This window comes from Canis aureus, chromosome 5, assembly GCF_053574225.1.
Source record: "Canis aureus isolate CA01 chromosome 5, VMU_Caureus_v.1.0, whole genome shotgun sequence".
NCBI classification, from domain to species: domain Eukaryota; kingdom Metazoa; phylum Chordata; class Mammalia; order Carnivora; family Canidae; genus Canis; species Canis aureus.
The window spans coordinates 1,374,441-1,387,373 of NC_135615.1; the positions used below are offsets into that span (position 1 = coordinate 1,374,441).

The 12,933-nt window shown below is 40.7% G+C and overlaps 1 long non-coding RNA gene across 3 annotated transcripts in view; it reads left to right on the plus strand.

Moving 5' to 3' along the window:
• Positions 1 to 2,993: 2,993 nt before the first annotated feature.
• LOC144313602 (uncharacterized) overlaps positions 2,994 to 12,933 on the plus strand; it is a 118,069-nt gene continuing 108,129 nt past the window's right edge. For 2 of the 3 annotated variants that reach the window (XR_013379196.1, XR_013379197.1), the window contains exon 1: positions 2,995 to 3,149. This is a non-coding gene — a long non-coding RNA (uncharacterized LOC144313602). Of the gene's footprint in view, positions 3,150 to 12,933 lie in introns of all 3 variants that reach the window. The other variant, XR_013379195.1, reaches the window with a different exon arrangement.

Here is a 12,933-nt window from a genome sequence, read left to right on the forward strand (position 1 = left end):
TACGAAGAAAAAAAAAACACATGAAAACTGGTCTAATAAAGTATAAATCAAGGAGGAGGAAGCAACATTAGGGGAGGGGTAATTTCTGCAATAATTTCTGCAGTGCCCCCTCATGCTGGCCTGCCTTCCACCATGTCCTTCCCAGCTTCCTCTCCAGAAGAGCTGTCTAAGCCAAATATACTTGTGGACAGAAGGAAGCACTGGGTGTAAAAAGAAATGAACTCATCGTTGCCTTCATCTTATCCACATTATCTTTTTCCTGCATCTGGTGGGGAAACGGACTCCAGGCCTCTCTCTCTGCATGCTCATTATTACTTCAGAAAGTCAGAATGTGAGTAGGAATCCCACCATGTCTAAACCACATTCTGGACACCGGCTTTTCCAGAGCTCTGCATTCAGGTGTTGTTTAGCAAATAGTAAAGGGAACACTTTTCTATTTGCCTCCTGGGGAAAGCCCTGGAAAGGGATTGGCTAGATCAGATGATACATTTCGGGGTGGGTCTTTGATCATAACATAGTATCAGCGGTTTAAACTTCAAACATACCTTAACAAGAATGGTTCCAGCTAGCAGAGACAACAGCTAGAGAAAAGGGACACACCTACAATGCAGGAGGCAGGAACGTGAAGTACTTTGAGGAGAGGAAGCAAATGAAACTGTAACAACATTTTTGAAGCCTATAAACTCTGACCCAGAAATTCCTCTTACGTAATTTACCTTTGGAGAAACACTTTCATCATGGGCATGTAAAAATTCAGAGATGTTCGGGAAACCACTGAGGAGAACCTTAAGACTACACCAAAAGGAAACATTAAGTACACCATGGTGTATTCAGTCAATGGCTGCAGCCAATAAAAAGAATGGGGTTGTGGGGATCTGGGTGGCTCAGTCAGTTAAGCATCTCCTTCAGCTCAGGTCATGATCTCTGGGTCCTGGGATGAGCCCGGCATCAGGCTCCCTGCTCAGTGGGGTGTCTGCTTCTTCCTCTCCCTCTGCTCCTCCCCCCTGCTCATGCTCTCCTCTCAAATAAATAAAAAAGCTAAAAAAAAACAAAAACATAAACAAAAAAGAATGGGGTTGATCTACATATATTAGTCTGTAAAGTTATATAAAGTTCATTGTGGAACATTATCTTATGATCATATGAATTTGTACATGCAGTTGTGTGGGTGTATGTGTGTCTATCCCTAGAAAGAGGTCTGGCAGCATATTATTTTTCTGGTCTCCCAGGAGAGTGGAACTATGTAGAAATGGTATTCACATTTTTCTTTTTGCATTTCTGTATTGTTTGAATTTTCCACAATGAGGATGTTAAGTCCTGTTAAAAAATTAAAGATAGTCTATTTTTAAAATTTTATTTATTCATTTATATTCATGAGAGATGCAAGATATAGGCAGAGGGAGAGAGAAACAGGCTTCCCACAGGGATCACAACCTGAGCAGGACCCTGGGATCACAACCTGAGCCAAAGGCAGATGCTCAACCACTGAGCCACCCAGGTATCCCTAAAGATAGTCTATTTAGTGGAAAATACTATTATTTAGAGGAAAAGAATACTTTTTTTTTCCTCCCTGTTTTAGGCAAAGAAATACTCACTGGGTAATTATTTGGCTTCTTATGTCACCTTCTCATTTAGTCTTAGCAGTGGTTTAGAAATATTTTTTCTAGTTGGTTTGCATAGAATAATCTTTTTTTTTTTTTTTTTGCCAGTATTATGGTATCCGAGAATAAGCCTGTGGGCTCACTCTGGTTATTTTCTTTTTTTTTTTCACTCTGGTTATTTAGTAATGTTTAAATGTCCCATGTGACAGACTTATTATAATCTGATAATCAGTATAACTATTTACATATATATACACACATATATGCACAACAATATATTATTATCACTTGACAATATAACCATATGTAAATTTTTAAAATGAGAATTTATTACTTCTAAGGGGTTCAAAAAGCTTTATGGGCACAATCACAGAAGATTTTAAAAGAGTACTAAAAATTAGTAGAGACAGGCTACAACCACACACTAGAGAAATGGAAGAGTCCAGAAGAGACGTAAAAACTTTCTACTCTTTTCCAAACATTCATCCAGAAGTCCTTTCCCTCTTGAAACCATTCTGGTCAAAATTCTTGGTAGTTATAGTTTTTGGTCTGCCAATAACTATCACCTCACAAACATCAAAGTCATTATTTTTAAAAAATATTTTATTTATTTATTCATGAGAGACTGAGGGGCAGAGACAGGCAGAGGGAGAAGCCGGCTCCTTGTGGGAAGGTCCCAGGAACCTGGGGACCATGACCTGAAGGCAGATGCTCAACCACTGAGCCACTCAGGCACCCCTCAAAGTCATTACTTTGCATATTTACAATAAACATTTAGACTTGTCAACAAGATTGTCTTTTTAAAAAAAATATTTTGTTTAGTTATTTCAGAGACAGTACAAGCATGAGCAGGAGAAGGGGGAGAATGGGAGGGAGAAGCAGACTCCCCTCCCAGCGGGGAGCCCCATGGGCTGGATCAGGACCCAAGGGGAAGGTAGACCAGGAAGGTAGCCGCTCAACCTATGAGCTTACCCAGGCGTTCCAGCAAGGTTGCCTTATGTCTACATATGCATGATTTTTAAAGGTACAGCAATGTTTCAAAGGCGGAGAGGTTTTTGTCGTAGATCATAAGCTGGACTGCTTCTATTTAGAATGTTTTCTTTAAAAAAAAATAAACGTAGAAATCAAGGTTGTGACAATGGTCATTTTTTAAAAATGAAGGCTGAGAAAAGTCTACCTTTCAATTTCTCCAGAGTTTTATTAAGTGAGGGTGCGGTAACTCATGCCAGTTCCAGCTCCCTGAGCGCGCTGGCATGTGCCACACTTCCTTTTTCTGATCTGTCTCCTGAATCATCTTCAGACTCAACACGGTTAGTAATCCTGTCCGCTGAAGGGCAGATTTGGTCTTGACCAGCCCGACAGTCACTCCCCCTAAGGCCACTGACTCAGGCTTTTCTCGGGTTCTTGTTTTCACCAGCACTTTGTCTCTATATATGGTAATAGCGCTCACACCGACCAGCCGCTTGCCTTCCTAGGAGGCTGGCCAGGAAAATCCACCGGGGGACCTCGCGACTGCCGTGGGCAGGGGTGCTTTGTCTTCTAGTAACGGTGAGTCACTGAGGAAAGCGACTCTTGCCCCCCCCCCGCCCCCCCCCCCCCGCCCAGGCAAGGCGCGCGGGTCTGCGCAGGGCGGCGGGGGCGCAGGGCAGCATCCCCACCCCAGGGCTGGCCGCGCGCCTCACCCCAGCCCGCTCCCCGCCGGACCCCAGCCGGACCCCCGCCGAACCCCCGCCGACCCCAGCCCGCTCCCAGCCAGCTCCCAGCCCGCTCGCGGCGGGATCTCAGCAGGCTCCCAGCCCGCTCCCAGCTGGATCCCAGCCGGGTCGCTCCCCTACGCCGGGGGCGGGGCTGTCCTCCCGGGAGCGCGCTCTCAGGCAGTGGGTGCGGACAGTGGGTGCTGCAGTTCTCCGGCCCTGATCTAGGTAGGGCACTGCCACCCCCCACCGCCCGCCCCATTAGAGGGAGAGAGCACGGAGGAAGTTCAAGGGAGGAAGCAAGCACATGGGAGTCCCACTCTATGCAGGCAGAACTCGAAATAAGCTGTACGCTTTTTCCTAGCAAAATTGGTCAGGAAAAACCTCAGGTTATTCACAACGACCAGAGATTTTAGGAAATGAGTAGAAGTAAGTCTTGAGTAGGAGCTTATTAGCTTTAAATAGCTGTCTCTTGATTTTTGGAGGAAAACGAAAACCTATCTTCAAGCTGGATGTCTAAAAATATTAGACTTAACCAAGGGAACTAGAAGTAGAATTTTCACCCACATTTCACATTTCGTACTAAAAATTTATTTTACTTTCTAGACACAGGCAGAGGGAGAAGCAGGCTCCCTGCAGGGATCCCGATGTGGGACTGGATCCTAGGACCCCAGGATCACAACCTGAGCCAAAGGCGGCAGATGCTCAACCACTGAGCCACCCAGGTGCCCCACTTTCTAGATATAACTAGAAAGCATATAGGAGGATATTGAATGTTGCTAAAATATTAAAAACTAACGTAGATGTTTCACAGGCTTCAATAGACTTTTAAGTTTCTTTGGGGTAGATGTGATAGCTGCTCTACAATGTAAAGGTAAGATTCACTGTAGTGTGTCACACAGAATAGACACAAGGACGTTTACTACAACCATTTTTACGAAAGGTGTTGATGAAAGCCACTCTTCCAAGCAATTCCATGATAAAGTCGGGGTTGAAAACCACTATCAACTTCTTTCTATTAAGTTGATTAAGTACAGTTGTACCCGGAAGCAGAAGAATAAACTGAATGTTTCCTTAATGTTCCTCAGCGCTGGGGCGTCAGGGACTCCGGAAAGGGTGGCATGATCAGGACCACCCTTGGTAATGATCATGTATGACTTTTGAGAATAATCTCATTGCTATTCATCGGGACCATTCCTTCCATCTACAAATTCCCACTGTGCCCTTCCCACCTGAATTCTCCCAACCCTGCCCTGCAAAAATGAATGAATGAATGAATGAATGAATGATGCATTATAATCAGTATAGTTTCATTTTATAACGTCATCATTACCACTTTCATTATTTGTTCCCTCCACCATTTCCTACCTGGCCAAAACAAAACAAAGTCAATTAAACAAAAAACTTCAAAAACAAACAACTACCCAGAAAATCAAAGTATGCATACTCAGTTATGAATAAACTGAAAATATCCTCCCTCTCTTTTCAGTGAAATGTAGATAGATGTAAGGTATAAAAGTTGTGTTTTATCATATGAACTTAGAGGACAAACAGAAAGGTGTGAGCCATAGTGCTTCCTTTTTCCTTTTTTTTTTTCTTTTTGAATAGAATGGAGAGAATGTAGCTATTGTCTGCCATCTAGTGAACTAAGTTGGAATTGTGTCTTGCCACTAAGATCCAGTAACTAAAATTCATAAAAATCATGCACTGATTCAAATAAAGATGGATGAATTCTCCAAACAATTGTCGTTCAAGCTTCAGAGATCCACACGGTAGGAAAAATCAATGACAGTGGTAATCAACTCCTGCTGAACATTTATGAAACTGGAGAGCAGGAGTTGATGTTAGAAGATGGAAAGAATCAAGAAAACCCACTTACAGAACCATGTCCTGAATAGCTGTTCGTGGTGAGGAAATACTGTTGTAATTGTTGAATTGACTGCATTCAGCAAGCTGTGTGGAACGATGACTTGAAATGATCCCCCAATAAGTAAGGCAAATGAAATAGTGCCAGTGAATATTGTCTTTCAAAGATCCAGTCTCAAACACTTGCTGGAATTTTTAATCCATCTCTATCCCTGTGTCCAGTCATCTGGTCTTGCCAGTTTTTTTTCCTTCATAATGTTTCCATTCTCTCTCCACTTTTTCTATTGCCACTATTAAGAGTGGGCAATAGACTTTTCCATACTTACATACTAATTACCTTATAGTCTTCCTTAAACACTGTTTACTGTGTCACTGTTACTTGAAAAACCCCTGGTCCTCTATTTCTCTTTGTTCTTCTGTACCTCATCCACCTGGTTTCATTGTTGCTTTAATCAGGGGTCATCCTCTCTGCACAATTTCATTTCCCTACTCTTCCTGAACATTTTGCCAGTCACTTTATGGTCCCTTGAACAGCCCTGCTCATTGCTGCCTTCAAGTCTTCGTTGGTGCAGTTCCTTTCATGAGAAATGTCTGTCTTTGCTTCCTCTGCCCAGCGAACTTTGCTTCACCTTTCAGGATCCAGCGCATCTGTGGCCCCTCCCTGGGTACCCTCTCATGGCCTTTGAAGCCTTGGGGGAATTACAGATTCTATTCTGTAGGCCAGCACTTGTGCAAATACTGTCTAATGGTTTACCATTATTTCACAAGTTTCAATTCCTCCAAAATCTATTGTGAAATGTTCCAGGCCAGGTATTATTTCTTCACCCTTTTCAAGCCCCCCTCAGGGTCAACACTTCTGGGAGCACTGGGAACTCTTGGGTACTTGCTCATTGGTTTTCTTTGTCCTCAGCACAATTCTGTGAGGAAGAATGGAGCTGGTGCTGTTATTTCCATTTGACTAATGAGGATGGAGTGGCCCAGAGCACTTGCAAGACTTGCTCTTGTCAATGACAGTGACTGGACAGGGGCTCTGGGGGCTCCTTTTTTTCTAGAACTTCTCTTGGCGCATTTTGCTACCATTGGACTGGTAGTAATAGATGAAGCAATGCATTAAACCCTTCTTTATTTTCAGCTACTACATACATTATGTTTTTATAGGTAAATGTCCTAAGCTCATAGTGTAGGAAGAAGCCAAGCAACAGATTAGAATCAGGGTGTGTAGCTGTGTCTCCTGCTTGGCAATTTCGGTTCTTTCTTGGTGGTTATGCCACATTCTCAGCCCACACCCATTTGACCTGTTTGAAAACCACAAACTGGTTCCCTGGGCAGATATGACATTCTTCAGCACAGCTCTTGGATTAAACGATTTGTTGGGACCCTTAAACAACTATGGGTCCAATTGTCTCCTGACCTCTCACCTGCCAAAAGGAATCTTGGCACACCCAGGCTCACACTGCTGCTAAGCAGTAAAAGTCCACTACAGCCAGTCTATCTTAGCCAGCGTTGTAAAGAAAAACAGGGAGGATTTCCAGATAGTTCCAACTCTGGCCACAGGATGGATTCATTTTCCATCCTGTGTGCACCTTGGGTGACTCACCAGCACAGTAGCAGAGTGACTTCTGCCTCCATTCCCAGATGTATAGCTAGAGGTCCCTCCACTGACGCACTCTCTCCACAGCCTGGTTAGCTTGGTGGGAAGACTCAGTAGCAAAATGAAAATGTCACATCTACATGCAGCTAAGCAGTTCAGAGGGATGGCATTGCCGAAATTTGTCCTTATTAAATATCTGGAAAACAGATACTTAGAAGATTGTTAAATGATTCTACTAGCTTAAAATAACTATGTGCATTAATTGAACAAAAAGCAGTAGAATAAGGCTTAGACTGTTTAAAGTAAATCTAAATGAATAAGTTGTAACCAGCAACTTTTATAGCTGCATGTCTGAGGAAATGATCAGAATTAATCTAAAAGTATCACGAAATGCAATATTATTACCTTTATCTAATGCTAACGCTGTTAACACATAAAAATATTATTTTCCAACTGAGCTATAAAAAACCTTTATGATAATTAGTGGTAGGAAATTTTGACCTAGAAATTAGATCAAGAAGTTTTAATTTTGCAAGATTAATCAGTCCTAGAGATCTACTGTAGAGCACAGAGCCTGTAGTCAATACTGTATTGTATACTTTTAAAAATTTTGCTTAGAAGGTGGATTTTCTGTTAAGTATTCTTATCGCAAACATATAGATAAATAAAGAAGGCAGGGGGAAACTTTGGGAGGTGATTGATATGTTTATGGGATAGATTGTGGTGATGGTTTCATGGGTGAATACTTATCTCTGAACTCCTCAAGTTAGATACATTTACTATGCATGGCTTTTTGTATGTCAATCATACCAATAAAGTTTTTTTTTTTTTTTTTAAAGAATTACCTCCATCTAGAAAACTTCCATATAAAGCGTTAGGTGCAGAGTACTCATGAAAAGCCAGTTACTACCACGAAAGAAGTCCCTGTAGAATAATGACATCCCTTTCAAAGCACACAAAATATAAGCACAAACTTCACTGCCATCAATCCTCCCAAGAGGCCTGAGAGAAGGTAGACCAGCTATCCTGTCCCTGTTTTTCAGGCTTAGAAAGTTAAATGGGCTTCAGGCCTTCTATGCCCCATCCTGTGGTGGTGGTGGTGGTGGTGACATTGTGGGCCTGTGACCTGAAGCCAAGCCTTAGGACTTCACATCCATTAACTACCCATATACCAATGTGTTAAGATACAAACTCTTATCATGATATATTATTGACTATGCAGCTCCCAGAATATGTTTGCAGAGAAAATTACTGTTCCAGTCTTGTGAAAATTTGAATGTTTCCTGAGCAAATTTCTAATGTGGCACTTTGGAAAAAAATCCTTATAAAATATCTTGTACTATCGATTTTCACTGTGTGAATCACCCAGATTTTATGAATCTTCCTATCCCTTCACACAAAACTTTGTTAATGAAGAAGACAGAGGACTGAAATCATGACCAATAAAAGGGTCAAAGACATCTGGAAAGCCACTAGCTATCACAAGTAACTAGGATCAGAAACCCTGCAGCCCAGAATATCTCATCAGTTAACTTTGGACACAGTCCTCACAAATCAGTATAACCCAAGAATGTGAGGTTGGACACACAGGGGGCTATTGCTTATCTTTGATTCTTCTCAAATTTATCAGAAACTCTATTCTGTAAGTTCCGGATGCAAACTACATCATTTCTGCTTAATGTGACAGATTTGCCCTGATAGATGGTATTGACATCCCATGATATATTGGAAAATCAGATTTTCTGCTGAAAAAAATCCTGGATAGGGTTTTGGAGCAAGTCAACTCAGTAGAAAATACTGTAATGACTTTTCATGTACTATGGCTCTCGTTTCTGATTTCTTGAGTGCCTAGGAGAGGTTATTGCCTTGGGAAATGAAAGCTTGATTGATTAGAACAGAGACGTGCCTTTTAAAAGATGGAAATCCTGGCCTTAAAGGATCACATTCAGCTCTCCAGAGGGAGGCTGCCCTTATAATTCTTTTTTCTCCCTAGGCAGTTGTGATTCTTTTTTTTCCCCCATGCCTTGAAACAGCAAATTGTGGAAGATCACACTGTGTGAATAGTCTTGTGTGACTTGTTTGTCCCTCAGGTCTAGGTCTGGAGATTATAATCTGTTAGTAGAAAGCTGAAAAAAATCCACAAAATACAGGCAAAGAAAGACATGTATTGTAATTTTGAATGATGTCTGCAGGAGGGTACTCTCAGTGGGAGTGGCCATTCTCTTATAAAAGTTAAGAATTGGGGATCCCTGGGTGACTCAGCGGTTTAGCACCTGCCTTCCGCCCAGGGCGTGATCCTGGGGTCCCAGGATTGAGTCCCGCGTCGGGCTCCTTGCATGGAGCCTGCTTCTCCCTCTGCCTGTATCTCTGCCTCTCTCTCTCTCTCTGTCTCTCATGAATAAAAAATTTTTTAAAAAGTTAAGAATTGAAGAGTAATAGTGGCTTCACAGAATGTCACGGTGTGCCCCTTGACACACCATCCATCTAACTATAACTGTGACTTCAATCTGATTTAACTCAGTTTCCTTGTGTTTGATCAGCATGCCACAAATGTTGGGCATTCTCTACCCTTCTCTTGAAGTAGACATTAGGCTGGTGGTCTGGACCGTTCCTATCTGGAAGGTGGTGATATATGTGTTCAAGTCCCTTCTAAGTCAAACTCTAAGTGGCTCTAAGGCAAAATAAAATCTTACATTTCAATGGCACATGGAAGCAAACTGGATGCTCAGAGATGTTCTAGGCAGGGAATTATTTTCATGTTCAACCTATTATAAATTGGCACTTCCATAACAGGTCAACCATTTGGTTTTTCCCTTTTATATGTTACTTAATTTATGTGGTTTTGGTTAGACAGACTCTGCAGACATATGCAGTTCTGGAAGTGTAGAGGAGTACAGGGTGAATAGTTACTCTCCTTGCCATCGTCCTCCATGGATACAGTTTTCCCTCTCTGGTGACATCTGTTTTACCCATTTCTTTGTTCTTCCAAAGATAGTATGTATGCACACATACAGAGATGATATGTTATATGTACATTTGCCTTTTCATACAGATTATTATGTATTCTATCCTCTATTTTTAAATATAATAGTATGATTTTGAAGCTGTGTCAATATTTTTGACTGCTGTATAGTATTCCATTTTATGGCTCTGTTATACTTTATTCAGTCAGTCCCTATTAATAAAGTTGTAAATTGTTCCCAGCCTTTTGCTGTTACAAACAACTCTGCGGTTGACATCTTTGTACATCCATCATTCACATATATAAAAATATATTTGGTGGATAAAGTGGATATGACAGATATTATTTTTGTCATAATGATATATTTCTGATTTTTTTGATGCTTCTATTTCTATCTCTCACTATGTGTTTTGTCTTTTTTTTTTTTGCTGATAATATGAAAGATTTAAATTCTTTCTCTGATAGTTTGTTTTTATAAGAATGTAGTGTACTTAAGACTTCTATTTCTTTGATCAGCAGTGTTTGACTCCATACTGTATCGATGGTGAAATCAGCAATTTCCTGTTCTTCTTCCCAGTATTCCTTTCCAGTAGCTGGTTTTGATTTGTATTATTTTTCTTAATGCTTATATTTGAATATTTTAAAAAGTAATGTTAATGGCTTATCAGCTTTGATGCCTGGCTGTGAATGATAAGGAACACTCTACCTTCCTCTTTATATCCCTTTGCCTTTGAATTGTGTTGTTTATATAATGTTTCCATTGTTAGGAAATTTTTTTGTCTTGGATATCCAGGACTTTATTAGGATGACGACGGTCTGATGTGAGTTTTTTCCCCTTGAATAAGAAGTGCCATTTAGAATTTAGATTCCAGTCTCATTAATTCTGGAGCTCATGAATGTGTCTTCTTTATTGATAATTTATCCCCAATACCTTCCCACTCTTGTTTAGCATCATTTCACTTTCTCACGCTTGTTGGCTACGTTCCTCATGTGCTCTCAGCAGTGACTGTTCTCCTTCGTGCTGTGTTCAAAGTTACCCTCATATTTCCTCGTGGGTTTGTTTCATCTATTATTTCCCTTTAGCTTCCCGGAGCCCTTGTAATCCAATGAGAAACACTTATTTCATCAATCAATAGCTCCATTTCCCTTTGTGGATTCATAGTAATGTACATACTTGATGCCAATTTCTGTCTGGTCTGTAGTGCACATTTCTGGTGATGCTTTCTAATTTGTCACCACTGCCCCCTAGCCCCCACACTCTGTTCCATTCCATCCTTTCTCTAAATCCTATTATGATCCCATCTGGTTATCACTCATCCTCACCACAATGGGCATTCTGAACAAGCTGCAGGTGGTGGTTAAGAAGCAGGGATAGAGCTTTGTAAGTCATTGGGAAGTTCCTCCCAGCAGAGCCATGTACAGGAGTGAATTCTTTCAGACTTCTTCGTGCCCAACAGAGATTGGCAGCACTGTTTGCCATGCTCAATCTCTTACCTCCACCTTGCTTCATGGATGGATGAGATAACCATGATTCATCATGCAGCTCTGCTTCTCATGTTTCTGGAGGACAGAGGGAAAGGACAGTTACACCTTTATTCTGCCATTTAAATACTGGAAGTCAGCTGGTACTTTTTAATTGAGTTTAAAAACAGATAAAAGAGCAATGGTCTTGAGGCAAAATGAGCCATCTCTACTGCTATTGGCTATGCAACTTTGGGCAAGTCTTCCAACCTCTTTGAGCCTGTGTTTTGTTACCTGTTAAATAAAGATGAGAATAAAGCCTGTGTGGCTTGACTCATGGGGTTGATGTGGAGAATAAAAGCATAAAGGATGTGAAAGTACTTCAAATTGAATTCATTATATAAATGTAGGTTATGCCATGATGAATAACGATTATATTAAAAAAAGAAAACTCATCAACTCTTAACATCCATCCGCTGACTTAAAACTTTGCAGGCTTCAGAATGGAGGAGATTCAAGACAGTATTTCATTCACTCTGGGACATCCTTTTATTTCTAAGGAGAGATTTCAGATTTTAAAAGGATGTGCCCTTCCAAGGAATCGTCTTAATTTTAAATGGTCCCCCAAAAAATCCCTCATAATTTTTATTATCCACTTGCATCACCCTTCTTTCCTTGTTACTACAGCTTTATTTGTAGGAAGCTTTTAAGGTCCAAAAACAAATAACCTTAGAACTTATCAACAATATCTTCAAAAGTCAGCTTGGGAGAATACTCTAAAAATCTCAGAAAGAATTTTATGTTCTTCTCTGAAATGGCATTCTCAAAAAGCCCTATTACCAAGAATTTGAGTCTCATTCAGTTTGCTGAGTATTTGGCACCATAACAACTGATGAAGAGTTTCTTATAGTTCCAGAACTATTTCATACTAGAAAACTTAATTATCCTATGGCCAAAAACATTTGTTGATGGTTTTTATTTTTTTATTTTTTATTTTTTTTAATTTTTATTTATTTATGATAGTCACACAGAGAGAGAGAGAGAGGCAGAGACATAGGCAGAGGGAGAAGCAGGCTCCATGCACTGGGAGCCCGACGTGGGATTCGATCCCAGGTCTCCAGGATCGCGCCCTGGGCCAAAGGCAGGCGCTAAACCGCTGCTCCACCCAGGGTTCCCTGTTGATGGTTTTTAAAATTATCATTCATATGATATGCTTCCTCAGTCCACGTATTTCAAATATAGATGAAGCAACTATGTCCCTTACAATTTCCTGAGTGTCTCAAGAGATTCATAGGGACTGGCAAGGTGATTCTCTATTTCAAGCACCGTTTTTAATTACAAAGGGTATACATTTCAATAATTCACCTTCAATCATTCCACAAATATTGAAAAATGCCAATTCTGTTTCTAGAGCTATTATATAGGTGACTGGAGATATACACACCAATGACAGAATTTAACATTTATTTTGAATTTAGGATGTGCTAGCCATTGCATGAAGCATGTGTTATCACATAAAATCCTCAAAATACTCTCATGTATTAACTTTTGTTGTTGTAATACACAACATCAATACCTCTGTGGATTATAACAACAAGTATTGATTTCAGGCTCACATTACATTGGGGCTAGAGGTTAGCTGCAGCATTTCAGGCCTGTGCTGGCTTCTACATGTGTTCTCATTCTGAAAACCAGACTAAAGACAATTTCTGAGACAGCAAAAAGGCTGGTGGAAACTTGCAATGCTTCCAAAATTAT